This window comes from Loxodonta africana, chromosome 9 (assembly GCF_030014295.1).
Source record: "Loxodonta africana isolate mLoxAfr1 chromosome 9, mLoxAfr1.hap2, whole genome shotgun sequence".
In the NCBI taxonomy this organism is placed as follows: domain Eukaryota; kingdom Metazoa; phylum Chordata; class Mammalia; order Proboscidea; family Elephantidae; genus Loxodonta; species Loxodonta africana.
In genome coordinates, this window is record NC_087350.1 from 59,995,395 (window position 1) to 60,011,065 (window position 15,671).

General features: G+C 43.3%; 1 protein-coding gene across 3 annotated transcripts in view; it reads left to right on the top strand.

The window, feature by feature from the left end:
- The window catches only part of ASTN2 (astrotactin 2), a 1,052,667-nt gene that overhangs the window by 331,223 nt on the left and 705,773 nt on the right, over positions 1–15,671 (top strand). The gene's annotated exons all lie outside the window — the stretch shown is intronic.

Consider the following 15,671-nt stretch of genomic DNA (forward strand, 5'->3'; position numbering starts at 1 on the left):
AAAATGATTCAAGTTCAGGTTAGAGTGATGCTGGTTAATTAATGCTGTACTGTCTTGTGGAATTCTTACAAGGAGCTTCGTAGCAGCCAAGGTGCAGAAAAGGAAACACACTTAGTACAATTCACAGGGTCTGTGGGACAGAACCAAGCATTTGTTCAGGAAACTCTTATCTAATGTTGAGGCCAGAAAGTTTTCTACCTGGTCCCTATAAATAGGACATGGGGTGACTTTCTAGACATTGTCTTTAAGAGATGAAATAAGTATCAATGAGTAATTATTTCTCACACTAGCACTAAGTGTAAGACGATATAAAAATGCTAGAGGTGAATTCTGTAACATCTAAACGCCAGGTTCACAGTTCTCTGATGATTAGACTTGCACCTCTGAAATGCCTATGATCCTATTAGGAAAAAAAAGAAAAGAAAAAGAATTTTCCAACCTCTCAGTTAGTTTACACAGATCAACTGAAATGTCTCTGGAAAGTCTCAGAGGTTTTAGTTATAGATGAGTAGTGATTGAATTGACAAGCAGTTGAACTACCAATTTATAAGTTGTGTGTTAATTTTGAAGTTTTAGAAAGTCTTTCCTCAAAACACAGCATGATATAACTTTCGAATTAAGAAACCTGTGTTTAAATTGTATTTCTACCATTTACTAGCTGTAAGAACTTAAGCAAGTTCTTTAACTTCCCTAGACTTCACTTAGAGAGCCCTGGTGTTGTAATGGGTAAGTCCTCAGCTGCTAATTGAAAAGTTAGCAATTCGAACCGACCAGCTACTCTGCGGGAGAAGGATGTAGCAGTCTGATTTCATATGAGATTACAGCCTTGGAAACCCTGTGGGAAAATTCTCCTCTGTCCTGTAGGGTTGCCATGAGTTGGAAGGGACTCAACGACAGTGAGTTCAGGCTTCACTTAGGGACAGTGGTCGTTCAGTGGTAGAATTCTCATCTTTGATACAGGGGACTCTGGTTCGATTCCCAGCCAATGTACCTTAAGCGCAGCCAGCCACCATCTCTATCACCAGAGGCTTTCCTGTTGCTGAACAGATTTCTGCGTAGCATCCAGACAAAGACAGACTCAGATGAAAGGCCTGGTGAGCTACTTCTGAAAGTCATCACCACAGTCCAATCCCCGTGTGCATGGGGTCACCATGAGTTGAGGCCAACTGCCTGACAGGTGACAACAACAACACGCTTCACCTTCCCCATCTGTAAAAATGGGCTTTATAGGATTAGGGGTGAAATTTGGTTAAGGTATATAAAAAATGTATTATGGTGCCTGATATATATATAATAAGGGCAAAGTAAAGTTGATTCAGTTGAATTCTTGTTGTTATTTTTCCGTTTCTTTCTACCCCCAGCACCTGTCACTGAAAAGGCCCTATGTGGGGAGTATCTCCCCTGACATATCACCTAGGAAGGTTTAGCAGCCTTTGCAGCCATTAGAATAATTGCGCCTGCCTCTCACTCTCTCCCACTCCCTCTCACCCGTTGGCTTTCTGGTATCTGCTGCGTTGGAGATTTAGAAGTATGTGATCGATGAGTCTTGACCTGCCTTCTCCCTCCCCCATTCCAACAGCCAGAATTAGGGCTGGGGAAGTCAGTGGGTCTCCTCTGCAAGACCAGGCTATTTACAGCTAATTGGAAAAACATCCATCACCAAGCGTGCCCCTCGTAAATCGGAGTTTAAGTTAAAAAAGAAAAGCAAAAGCAAATCACAGGACTCTAGATAAATGATCTGGCCCAGTGCCTGCATACACTCCAGAGGGCCAGCTCTGTTTTCAGGGTAGTGAGGATGCTGGGACTGCCCTTTCCTTCCCCGACCCTACTGCCAGCTGAATGCCAAAGCTGCCTGCTTTGTCTGTCTCCTCCACTTATTTTACACTAATATTGTTGTTAGGTGCAAGCAAGTCTGTTCCGACTCATAGTGACCCTATGTACAACAGAGCGAAACACTGCCTAATCCTGAGCCATCCTCATGCTCATTGCTATGTTTAAGCCCATTGTTGCAGCCACTGTGTCAATCCATCTCGTTGAGGGCCTTCCTCTTTTGCTCTGACTCTCTACTTTATCAACCATGATGTCCTTTCTTCTTCAGGGACTGGTCCCTCCTGATAACATGTCCAAAGTATGTGAGACAAAGTACAGCCAAAATGATCTTTCTTCTAAGGAACACTTTGGCTGTACTTCTTCCAAGACAAAGTTGTTCCTTCTTCTAACCTTCTGTGATATATTCAGTACTCTTTGCCAATACCATTAATTCAAAGCCGTCAGTCAGTTCTTCGGTCTTCCTTATTCATTGTCCAACTTTTGCATGCATATGAGGTGATTGAAAATATGATGGCTTGGGTCAGGCCCACCTTATTCGTCAGAGTGACATCTTTGCTTTTCACCACTTTAAAGAGGCCTTTTACAGTAAATTTGCCCAGTGCCACATGCCCTTTGCTTTCCTGATCACTGCTCCCATGGGCGTTGATTGTGGATCAAAGTAAAATGAAATCCTTGACAACTTCAGTATTTTCTCTGTTTATCATGATGTTACTTATTGGCCCAGTTATGAGGATTTTTGCTTTCTTTATGTTGAGATGCAATCCATACTGAGGGCTGTAGTCTTTCATCTTCATCAGCAAGTACTTCAAGTCCTCTTCACTTTCAGCAAGCAAAGTTGTGTCATATGCATATCACAGGTTGTTAATGAGTCTTCCTCCAATCCTGATGCTCCCTTCTTCATATAGCCTAGCTTCTTGGATTGTTTGCTCAACATACATATAAAATAAGTATGGTGAAAGGATACAACCCTGACACACAACTTTCCTAACTTTAAACCACACAGTATCCTCCTCGTTCTGTTTGAATGACTGCCTATTGGTCTATGTACAGGTTCCTCATGAGGACAATTAAGTGTTCTGGAATTCCCATTCTTCACAATGTTATTCATAATTGATTATGATCCACACAATCAAATGCCTGTGCATAGTCAATAAGACACATGAAGCATCTTTCTGGTATTCTTTGCTTTCAGCCAAGATCCATGTAACATCAGCAATTATATCCCTGGTTCCATGTCCTCTTCTGAATCTGGCTTAAACTTCTGGCAATTCCCTGTTGATGTACTGCTGCAACTGCTTCTGAATGATCTTCAACAAAATTTTACTTGTGTATGATATTAATGATAATGTTTGATAATTTACCCATTCTGTTCTATCACCTTTCTTTGGAATGGGCACAAATGTGGATCTCTTCCAGTCAGTTGGCCAGGAAGCCATCTTCAAAATTTCTTGATATAGAAAAGTGAGCACCTCCAGTGCTGCATCCATTTGTTGAAACGTCTCAATCAGTATTCTGTCAGTTCCTGAAGCCTTGTTTTTCACCATTTCCTTCAGTGTAACTTAGACGTATTCCTTCAGTACCATCGGTTCTTGGTCATATGCTGCCACCTGAAATGGTTGAATGTCAACGAGTTTTTTTAGTACTGTAACTCTGTGTATTCCTTCCATCGTCTTTTGAAGCTTCCCACATCGTTCAATATTTTTGCTGTAGAGTCCTTGAATATTGCAACTAGGGGCTTGATTTTTTCTTCAGTTCTTTCAGCTTGAGAAATGCTGAGCGTGTTCTTCCCTTTTGGTTTTCTAACTCCAGGTCTTTGCATATTTCATTATAATTCTTTACTTTGTCTTCTTGAACCACCCTTTGAAATCTTCTGTTTAGCTCTTTTGGAAACCCTGATGGCATAGTGGTTAAGTGCTACAGCTGCTAACCCAAGGGTCAGCAGTTCAGATCCTCCAGGCACTCCTTGGAAACTCTATGGGGCAGTTCTACACTGTCCTATGGGTCGCTATGGGTCAGAATCGACTCGATAGCACTGGGTTTGGTTTGGTTTTTTTGGTTCAGCTCTTTTACTTCATCATTTCTTCTTTCTGTTTTAGCTACTCAGCATTCAAGAGCAAGTTTCAAAGTCACTTCTGACATCCATCTTGGTCTTTTCTTTCTTTCCTGTCTTTTTAATGACCCTTTCCTTTCTTCATGTATAATGACTTGATGTTGTTCCATAACCCACCTCATGTTTGGTTATTAGTGTTCAATGCATCGAATCTGTTCTTGAGATGGTCTCTAAATTCAGGTGGAATATACTCAAGGTCATATTTGGCTGTGGTGGACTTGTCCTAATTTTCTTCAGCTTCATCTTAAACTTGCATCTGAGAAATGGATGGTCTGTTCCACAGTTGGCCCCTGGCCTTGTTCTGAGCGATGATATTGAGCTCTTCTATCATCTCTTTCCACAGGTGTAGTTGATTTGATTGCTGTGTCTCCCATTTGGCTAAGTTCATGTATATAGTCACCATTTATGTTGTTTAAAAAGATATTTGCAGAGATCATGCAATCTGCAGCGTCATTTCTGTCACCAAGGCCATATTTTCGTACTACTGATCATCTTCTTTGTTTCCAACTTTTGGATTTTAATCACCAGTAATTATCAACAATCTTGATTGCATGTTTGATCAATTTCAGACTGCAGAATTTGGTAAAAGTCTTCAATTTCCTCATCTTTGGCATTAGCGGTTGATGCATAAATTTGAGTAATAGCTGTATTAACTGGCTTTCCTTGTAGACGTATAGATATTTTCCTATCTATACATATAGATATGTATAGATAGGAAAATATGTACGGATATTTTACTTCAGGATAGATGTTAAAATGTTCTTTTTGACGATAAGTGTGACATCATTTCTCTTCAATTTGTCATTCCTGGCATAGTAGACCATATGATTTTCTGATTCTAAATGGCCAATACCAGTCCATTTCAGCTCACTAATGCCCAGGATATCTATCTTCATGTATTCATTTCATTTTTTGATGACTTTCAGTTTTCCTAGAATTATACTTTGTACATTCCATGTTCTGATTGTTAATGGATGTTTGCATCTGTTCGTTCTTATTTCGAGTCATGCCACCTCAGCAAATGAAGATCCCAAAAGATTTTCTTCATCTACATCATTAAGGTTGACTCTACTTTGAGGAGACAGCTCTTCCCCAGTCATATTTTGAGTGCCTTTCAAATTGAGGGACTCATCTTCCAGAACTATCAGTGTTCCAATGCTATTCTTAAGTTTTTCACTGACCAGTATTTTCAGAAGTAGTCTGCCAGGTCCTTCTTCCTAGTCTGTCTTAGTCTGGAAGTTCTGCTGAAATCTGTCCACCTTAGGTGACACTGCTGGTATTTGAAATACTCTGGCATAGCTTCCAGCATCACAGCAACACACAAGCCACCACCATAGGACAAACTGACAGACACGTGGTGTTTTCACTAATAGTGCATCCCTGTTCCTCTACCTCTTGTTTCCGTCATATCTTCTTCCTCCTCAGGATCCTGGGTTTGCTTGTTTGTTTGTTTTTGTTCTCCCTACTCTCTTCTTTTTTTTTTTTTTTAATTTCTTTTTATTTTTCTTCTCTCTTCCTTCCTCTGTTGTTCCCTCCTTGCTATATCCCTGCCTCTTTCTCTTTATTCCTTATCATTCTTTTTGTTCTCTCTCCTCTCTTTACCTCTCTTTATTTTCTCTTCTCCTCATCAGCCTTTTCCCCATGACACTCTGCTGTTTTTTCCCAGGAAACCCTGGTGGCGTAGTGGTTAAGTGCTATGGCTGCTAACCAAAGGGTCAGCAGTTTGAATCCACCAGGCGCTCCTTGGAAACTCTGTGAGGCAGTTCTACTCTGTCCTATAGGGTCGCTATGAGTCGGAATCGACTCGACGGCACTGGATTTGGTTTTTTTGGTTTATTCTCTAATGAACCCTTCCTCTCTGCTTTCCCCCTTCCCTCTCTCCTACCTCCCTCGTTACCTTTCTTCCTTCCTTCCTTCTTTCTCTCCCCTTCCCTCCCACCTACTTCCTTCTTACCTTCCTTCCTTCCTTTTTTCCTCCCCTCCCTTTCTTCTGCCTTCTGTTCTTCCCACAGATATTTGTTAAGCACTAACTATATGCCTGGTGATGAGACGTTGGTATTTCAGTGGTAGAATTCTTCCATTTTGGAAGACCCAGGTTCAGTTCCTAACTGGTACACCTCATGCACAGCCACCCCATCTGTCAGTGAAGGTTTGAGTGTTACTATGATGCTGAAGAGCGTTCAGTGGAGCTTCCAGACTAAGATAGACTAGGAAGAAAGGCCTGGAAATCTAGTGCTGAAAATCACCCAGTGAAAATCCTATGGATCACAATGGCCCATTTCACCACAGATCATGGAGAAGGCACAGGATCGGGCAGCATTTTGTTCCATTGTGCCTGAGGTCACCATGATTCAGGGGTCAATTTCACAGCAGCTAACAACAACTACATGTCTGGCACTTTTCCTTCTAGGTACTGGAAACACAAACTAACCCAAGATTGTTAAAAAGAAAAAACAAAAACTACTCTTAGCATTCATACTCATAGTGACCTTATAGGATAGAGCAGAACTGCCCCATGGGGTTTCCAAGGCTGTAAATCTTTACAGAAGCAGACTGCCACGTCTTTCTCCCATTCAGCAGTAGGTGGGTACGAACTGCCAACCTTTTGGTTAGCGGCTGAGAGCTTAACTGCGTGCCATCAGGGCTCCCTAAGTGGAACCTAAGGCAGTTAAATTACCTGTAAGATCTTATAGCTTGTAAATGGTAGAACTACAATTTGAAACCAGGTTTCTTAACTCTAAAGGTTTTTCAGTTATATCGTGCTGCTTTTCGGGAGACGTTGTGGCTGAGCTAAGCTACGGAGGTGGGGTCAGTCAAGTGAGTCTGTGGGGCAAGAGCTGTTTTCTCGGATCTACTGCTGACTTGCTCTGTGACCCTAGCCAAGTCATGCTACATGTCCAGCTCCAGCTCACCTTTGCAGACTGCTCACCTGTGAGAATCCTCTTTGCACCCCCTGTGCCCAACACTTCTCCCTTTCCTTCTCCTCTTTTATGGAGAGGGTATGTACCCCCTGATATTGGAGTGGGTTCTGCAATCCCCCACTGACTGGGCTGATTACTCTTACTTCTTCTCTTTCCACCCCCAGGGCTGCCTGAACCCCCATCCTCCCCAGTTCCCTCCTCTTCCTCTGTGAGCTTGTCTTTTAGCAAACACAGTTAGTCTGCAGTTGCCTATGGTCTGCAGAGGGCCATGAGAGCCAGGCTGACTGTGACACAGAGGAAACAAAGAAATACAGTGAGATGAGGGAAGAAAAAGATGAACATACTCAGAAAGGTTGACTCCCTAAGCTGGTTAAGAATGCTTCTCTCATAGCCTTTGGGACTCCTTTCAATTCCATCTGAAAATGGAATCTGAGTTCTGTTCCCCAAATCTATGGGTGTGTGGGCTTGCATCAGTGCATTCAACCATTACCATCTTTGAAGTACTCAGATGGCAGTTGGGTTTTGGGTAATCCATGGGTGGCAGGAGCGTGGTTTCCAGTTCCAGCTTTACCACTGCTTTTCTATGTGATTGTACCAAGGCTAAGAGGCCTCACTGCAGAGAAGGATATACCTGGGGCTGATGATGGGGAGAGTTGAGGAGGAAAAAGGAACCTCCTGACAGGTTTTACTACCTAGGTCTCTCTCCTTAGCATATGCTGTGAGGTAAACAGAACTGGCATTAAAATTAGCCATACCTGGCTATGAATCCTGACCTTATCTCTTCCCCGCTGTGTAGCCCTGAATGAGCTTTTAATCTCTGTATAAAATGGAGATATTGATGCTTGCCTCACAGAGTGAGCAAGTCTAGAGAGAGAAAGTTCCGGGGCTCACTCAAAGGTGCTCAAAAAATATTTGTTCTTGTCTCGCACATTTCTCTTTTTAAACATTCTGAGTACCAAAATAAGCCAGTTAAAATCCCATTTTGGGTAACAGGATCTATTGGGTAAGAGATTTACCATTTAGGCCCAGAGTGGGCCCTGGCTCCCCGAGCCTCTGGTTCTCTGTAAGGAAAATGGACTGTTATGAAGGCATATCTGATGTGGTCGGGTAGAACATCTCCTCAGAACAGAATAATGTGGTAATCAGTGTGATGGGGAAGTCAGGGGTGGTGGCAGAGGGTGGGGAGACAAAGGCACTAAGAAACAAAGACTGAGAAACAAAATATATGTGTCTGGTGGGATTCTGTAAACCAGGGGTCAGCAACCTTTTTCTGTGAATGACCAATTAATAAATATTTTGGCTTTACAGACCATATAGTCTGTTGCAACTACTCAACTCTGCCATTTTATCATGAAACCTGCCATCCGTAGGTGATATGTAAATGGGCAAGCACAGCTGTGTCCCAAGAAAACTTTATTTGCAAAAACAGGTGCTGGACTACATTTCACTTGCAAGCATCGTTTGCTGGCCCCTTCCCTAAATCATTTTCATCATTGAGGTAGCCCTTACCAATATGTCTGGTCCAGAAAGCATGTGTGAATTTCACAGTGCTTCTTGAAAGAACTTGATCTTATACCGTACATGATCTTGCTGACTAAAGGAGTCTATTTGCAAAGCAAAGAGTTCTATTTTTGGTCAAGTAAATAATCATCCAGTACATCACTTGTTCGGGCTTTCCCAATTCTGACAGTATTCTGCAGAATTGACTAGTGAAGAGTTGATGGAGATAGGTTACCACTGAGCAAAATTTTGCCTTTATTAGCCAGAGATGATACTCTATAAAGCCAAGAACACTGAACTCCGAACCGGGAGGTGTGTGCTGGAATCCCTAGCATGTCACTAACTCACTCAGTGACTCTTGGCAAGCTTGTAACCTCTCTGGACCTCGGTTTTCCTGTCTGTAAAACAAGAATATTTATGCTTTGTGTCATCAAGTCGGAAGCTCTTACAAGTGTAGCCTGTAGTTGTGGAATCAGCAACCTTATGAAGTATGATACTGGGCAATGTGGAAAATAGGGCCTGGCTCCCAACCTCAAGGAAGTGGTAATATCCTTGTGGGGATACAGCTCACTCAGAAGCAGTGCTGATCAGGATGAGCTAGTGTGTAATTGAAGGTCCAGATGAGAGGTGCAGATGGCGTGTCCAGCCCCAGGCCCAGAGCTGAGCAGGAGACCAAGCAGCCACAGCTGCTGGAAGATTTCAGTGATGCCAGCATCCAGCATGGGCACTCCCACCCTAGCTCAGCAGGGTGGCTGGTGGCCTTGGGCAAGTCTCTTACTTTCAAGACCTCACTCTTGTTCTCTGGTTGCTCAGCCAATTCTGGAAACCCTGGCTTTCATACTCCCAATCCTGGGGCACTTTTCTCTGTGCCTTGCTGATTAGTCCCCAGCAGAGAGAACCAGGGCATGAGTGCCCCATTTTTGCTTATTTCTTTGTTTTAGCTGTTTGTTTTAACTTGGCAATTCTCAAACTGCGATTTTCTGTAGTGATAAGAATTTTTGAATTGTAATCAAAACTTTGTGCTAATGTGTATGTATGTGTGAATCTTTTCTTTCATGGTTCTATACAAACGCACACACACACACACACACACACACACACACACATGCACGTGAGCAGTTTAAGCCTGCTTTAGGCACAAATGAGGGAAAATTCAAGCCAGAATTCTTCTCTGCAGAGAAGGACTTTGGAGATTGAGAGTAGGAGATTGCTCTGAAATATAAGCCAAGAACACCCAGACAGACCAGAGAGTCCAGGAAACGGGGGTGGGTGAAAGCAGAGCATCCATGGAACAGCACCTGCAGAGGTATGGAGGCAGCGAGTGCACCAGGGCTAGAGATGGGGAGAGATGTCCAGAAAGCAGCTGGAGCTCAAGTCTGCGGCTGTGGGGGAAGGACAAGAGAAGAGACTGAAGAAAAAGCAACCAACTTTAATCACATGTCTTTTATCCATCTCCTCATTCAACCACAGTTTTTTTTTTTTTTTCTGTCTTAAAGATAATCACATCCAATCTTTAATTTTATGCGTGTGGAAACCAAAGCTTCAACAAAAAAAAAAGCGAAAACTCCATTGCCGTCGAGTCGATTCTGATTCATAGGGACCCTACAAACAGAATAGAACTGCTGCATTGGTTTTGCAAGGAGCACCTGGCATATTTGAACTGCCGACCTTTTGGTTAGCGGCTGTAGCTCTTAACCACCACGCCTCCAGGGTTTCCAAAGCTTCTACAAGGGGAACATTTTGCCCAAGGTTAAAGTAATTCCTCAAACAATGAAGTGCATGTGGGGCAAATATTAACATAAGTGAATCTGGGCTAAAGGTATATGGGTATTCTTTGTGCTCTTCTTATCCTTGCAACTTTCTGAAAATCTGAAATTATTTCCAGACAAAAATGTTAAGGATAAATGATATCCCTTCTAAATTGAGTACAGTCTTTGGCATCAACAGAGACAGGTTCAAATCCTTGCTCTACCATTTCCCTACTGTGTAACCTAGGGTAAAACACATCCCTCCTTTGAACCTCAGGTTTTCCATTGCTACATGAGAGGGTAAGTGGAGTATCTGTCCTTCCACTTGCCGTAGGCTTGTGGTGAGAATTAAATGAGATACTGTACGCGAAGGAAATGCTTAGCTGAGTGTGTTGGCCATGTGCTCAGTGTTCACTGAATGGTATCCAGTTAAGCACAGCAAATTAGGGCCTGAGCCAGGCATGGCTCCAAGGCCTCTTTCCAAGTCAGTCTCACTAACAGGAGAGAAAAAAAAAAAGTAGGCATTTTAGTTAAGAGAACAAATTTGGTGGGTCTGGCCTCTCGGGGACATTGTGACACAGCTTTTCCCTTCATTGCCATCCGCTCCTTCACTACAGACAGCCCTGCTTACAGACACACCTACTGTCTGCCCTCTGTCAGTCTGCAGGGCACACCCCTAGGACCAACTTCTCAGAAAAGAGTAAATATTGGAGACAAATCCATCTGAATTTAATCAGCTTCTAAAGCTCTTGTAGCCAGAGTGACCTGGAAGAGAGGCCCAGGCTTTTGGGATGGTGATGTCAGGCATGGGACAAAAAATAAACCAAACCCATTGCCACTGAGTCAGTTCCGACTCATAGCAACCCTATAGGACAGAGTAGAACTGCCCCATCAGGTTTCCAAGGGGCGGCTGGTGGTTTTGAACTATTGACATTTTGGTTAGCAGCTAAACACTTAACCACTGTGCCACTAGGGCTCTAAAGTGGGACAAGTTGTCCTGATACGGGGAAAATTTGGGACAAAATCAAGGCTTCAGCGTTCTTATTCCTCTCACCATTTGCACAATGGACCTGGTTCTTTACCCAACTGTATTGGAATATCCAAACGTTTTTCAAGGAGGATAGCACTACTAGAGTTTCCAAATAAAGGGTTGGCTGGAGGGTACATAGGTGAACTCATCAACCCCTTCATGGGGGTGGGTTTATCTGATTATCTTGGGGCCCAGACATGGGAGTAGGGAAAGTAGGGGTAAGTTAGGCCCAGGTAGAAAGCCAGGGAGCAAGAGTGCTGGGTGCACTTAAGAGGAAAGGAGAGAGACAGGGAGAGAGAGGAAGAACCAAGCAAGATAGCCTTTGAAAACACTGGGAGGGCTAAGACTTAGATTTTAATCCCGAATGTACCTTTGTTTGGTTATGAGACTTTGGGCAAGGTTTTGGGTCATAGTTTCCTATTTATCAGCCAACAAGATAAAACTTGATGTTTTCCAGGTTTTTCTCAGCAGTTCAAATTCACCAGCCGTTCCTTGGAAACCCTATGGGGCAGTTCTGCTCTGTCCTGTAGCATCACTATGAGTTGGAATTGACTCATCAGCAACAGGTTTGGTTTATTTTTTGTCCCATGCCTGACACTTCCCTGCCCCAACACTCCCTCCCCAAGTCTGGGCCTCTCTTCCAGGTCACTCTGGCTACAAGGAATTTAGTGGCTGATTAAACCCAGATGGATTTGTCTCCAGTGTTTACTCTTTTCCGAGAAGCTGGTCCTAGGGGTGTGCCCTGCATGCTGGCAGAGGCCAAACAGTAGTCCATGATAGAAATGTAGACAAGGAAGAGAGAGGAAACGAACAGGAGAAACCATATTTGATTCACTGGGTTCTCTGTGCTGGGCTATGCCCTTCATATGCATCATCTCATATCATTCTAAACAGTTCCATGAAGAAGGGACTATTTTTATCTCCATTTTACAGGTGAGGAAATTGAGACTTAGAGAGCTCTCTTAACTGAGGCTACAAGGGGAGCTGGAATTTGAACCTAAGCTATTTGGTTCCAAAACCTGGTAAAACTATTATGAGGGTGGATGAAATAATGCATGCCAGGTGCTTGCTTCAGTGTCTGGCATAAGGTACATACTCAATAGGAGACAGGAAAAGGATACCCAGGTCTGTGCTGGTGAAGAAAGCCTGGTGAGAAAACCTCTGAGAACTTCCTGGTGTCCACTCTGTAACCTTTCCTGGTGGAATCAGCCTGGGAGGGCTGGAACCAGTAACGGGGGTGATCAGAACCAGCCCAGGTAGTGAGAAACTAGTTCCGCATGAATGACAAAAAAGCAGCATCCATAGGTACCAACCTTCCCAGGCACCATCAGCCGTGGGGGTCCTGGTATTTGGTCATGTAGGAAAATATGTGACAGGGAGAACTTGCAGTGGTGTGCTGACACCAGTCCTCACCACTTTGTAAGAGCTGATTGTGTTCATCTCTGCCCAGCTCTGCTGTGAATGACATCATGTTGATAGTTTCATGAAATTTATCATGGAAATTGATAAATATCAATTTATCATGGAAATCAGTAAACACTGCAAATTAAAGTTTCCCTCTTCCCCACCCTAGGAGGCCAGTTGTTAAACATTTACCAGCATATAACTGGGGAGAATCGTCAGTAAGAAGTAGGGATTTAACTCCAGGCAGTGTGGGGTTCAAGAATATTTTCTCGAAATAGCCTAAGCAATCCAGAATCTTTCCTAGAGAATGATGCACTGGGTAGGGGAAACAAGGCAGAAAGTCCAAGGTCCAGGCAGAAGATCCCTTTTCATAGCTAGGAGACGAGGTCAACTAGAGGACTGGTTGTTTAGGGTTTGAATGGGAGGTTGGTGGTTCTGGTTCTTCCCACTTGAGGGAATAGTGAGTCCTAGAACCTGGGTCAGGCCTGAGCCAACACAGAGCAGGCAGCCTAAGCTGGGTGGTGAGAAGGCCTGTAGGGGCTAGAATAGAAGTAGTTCTCCAGCCTGACTGAACCTCCGAATCGCTTAGAGAGCTTTTTAAAAATACCAGTTACATGGGACCCTCTGGTCAAGGGCTCCAAGTATTGGTGTAATATGCTCTCCAGACTCTGATTTTCAACCGGGGTTGAGAGCCACCTCTCTATAGCTTCCTTGACACACTAGTCAAGAGTCGATCTTTGTTCCTATTCTGGAATTGCACTCCCATCCAGTGTATCCCCCTTTTCCCAAGCCAGGAAGTTGATTAAAAATTAAAAGAGGAATAGCAATGTATAGCAACCATTTGTTGTCACCTACGTCCAGGCCCATTGCAGATTCACTGACCTTCGTATGAGATTAGCGATTGTCATTGTCTACATATTTAAAAAGATAAAACTGAAACCAGGCAGAGTAACTTCTCCAAGGTCATAGAAGTAATAACGAGCACGACTGGGTCTTGAACCTAGTTCCAACTGACTGCAAAGACTGTGGAAACAATATCCCAAGACTGTCCCCTGGGAAACCCTCATAAATCTTTCCTCCTCGTGTCATATCTCTTGCTCTGGTGGTTAGCTGTTTGTGACTTGCAGTAGGATGTATACTCTGGATGAGTGTTTCCCTCCAGAATGTTCTAATAGCTCACGAAGCCTTTCTGAAGAGATTCTCCTTTCCCTCATGGGAGGATGAGACTAGGCATTTGGATCCCTCTTGCTGAAAGAGTAGTTAAATGTAGAAACCTAGCTTTGATCTATGCTTGCATTTAGCTCTGTTTAAGGAGACATTAGAGAAGAGAAAATTACATATTCAGAAATTGTTATGGGCCGAAAAAGCTCTTGTCTTCTCTCCCTTTCCTCAAAGCTCAGAGGAAATAGTCACTGCTTTTTTATCTCTCTTGGTCTTTTTTTTTTTCCTTTCTTTTTCTCTTAAAGGTCCCTACAGAACTGCCTTTACCCAAACTTGCAGGTATATAAAGCAGCTTTGGCAAATGAGGGCTACTTGAAGGCAAGGGAGAGTCAGACAACTTCAGGAGCTCCCACCCCATGCCCGTGACGGTCCCTGAAATATCGTTTACATTATTCTCAGTTCTCCAACTCTTTTGCGATGCCAGCTAGCTCAGCACCTGACAGCCCAGCATCGAAGGGAGGGAGACGGCTGTCAGGAATCAAATGGAAGACCAAAGGCGATAAAGCAAACATGTCGTTTTTAGTTGCTTACACTAGCGAGAAGGGATAATCAGTCTCTCTCACTTTCTTGTTTTCCAACTAGGCTCAGCAGGATTTTCCCCCCTTTTCCTTACAGTGAGAGATTGGGACTCTCTGCCTCCTGCCCTAAGGATGGGCACTGTCATCTCCTTTCTTGCCTGTCCTCTGGGATGGCCAAGATTCTCTTACCCCTGAAAAACACTTTTTCAGATAAAGAGGTGAATCTGTTGGTCATGACCACCTGCTGTGTAGCAAGCAACACAGATTTGTGCTCAGTGTTTGCATGCAGGACTTCATTTAGGCCTGACTACCATTTCTTGGTTTGGGTGATACTGGACAAGTTACTCACCTTCCCAGGCCTCAATTTCCTCATCTCCAAAATGGAGGTAATTGTCTCAGTTTACAGTTTATGTGTCAATAGGGTATACTGTATGTGAAAGAAGATAATGAGAAGAAAGGCTGGGGAGGGCGAGTTGAGCCAGATCAGAACAGGCTTTGAATGCCATGTGCATTCATTTATTCACTCATTTAATCAGTTAATGTTAATAAATGTTTAATTTTATTCCAGACTCTATGCTAAGGACCACATATAAATATATACAGTGAGAAATAGACCAATAGTATATATGCCCTCATAAAGTGTATAGTCTTGGCTGGAAGAAAGGGTGGGTGGAAACGGTTCAGAAATAAACACATAAATAAATATTTCAAACTGTGCCTCTGAATAAAAGCAGAAACTAAGGTAAATGGAGGGAACCCCAGAGGCCTCTTTGAAGAACTGACATTAAAGCATATACCTGCAGAATGAGTGAGAGGTAATCAGGGGCTAAACAAAGACACCACTCTGTGTGCAGAGAAGAGCTTGGACTTGAGCCTATGTGAAATGGGTGGTCTGAAAGGTTTTTTAGGAAAAAGGATCCGTCATCCTGTTTCTGTTTAGGAAGATCATTATTTTCATGGTGGAAGAACTGGAAAGAGAAGAGACTGGAGGCAGGAAGAGCAGCTAGGAGGTATTGAAATAGAACGGGAGCCTCTAGTGAGCATGGGTGGATATCAGGAACATATTGAAGGTACAGTTGGCAGAGCCTGATGACTGACTGGCTATAAGAAGTGAGCCACTGAGTATTGCTGAAGACGAGCATGGGTTCCTGGCTTAGGAGCTGCGAAGGATCACACAGCCAGGGAAGGAAGGAGGAGCAAGTTTTCAGGAGAGAAAGGGATGAGCTCAGGAGAGGTCTAGCTGGGGGGAGAGCTTGAAGTCATCACTCTGTAGGTAATGTTAGTTCTCTATGGCTATATAACACATTACCACAAACTTAGTAGCCTCAAACAACATTTAGTTATAATCTCACAGTTCTATAGTTTGGAAACACAGTCATGATGTATCTG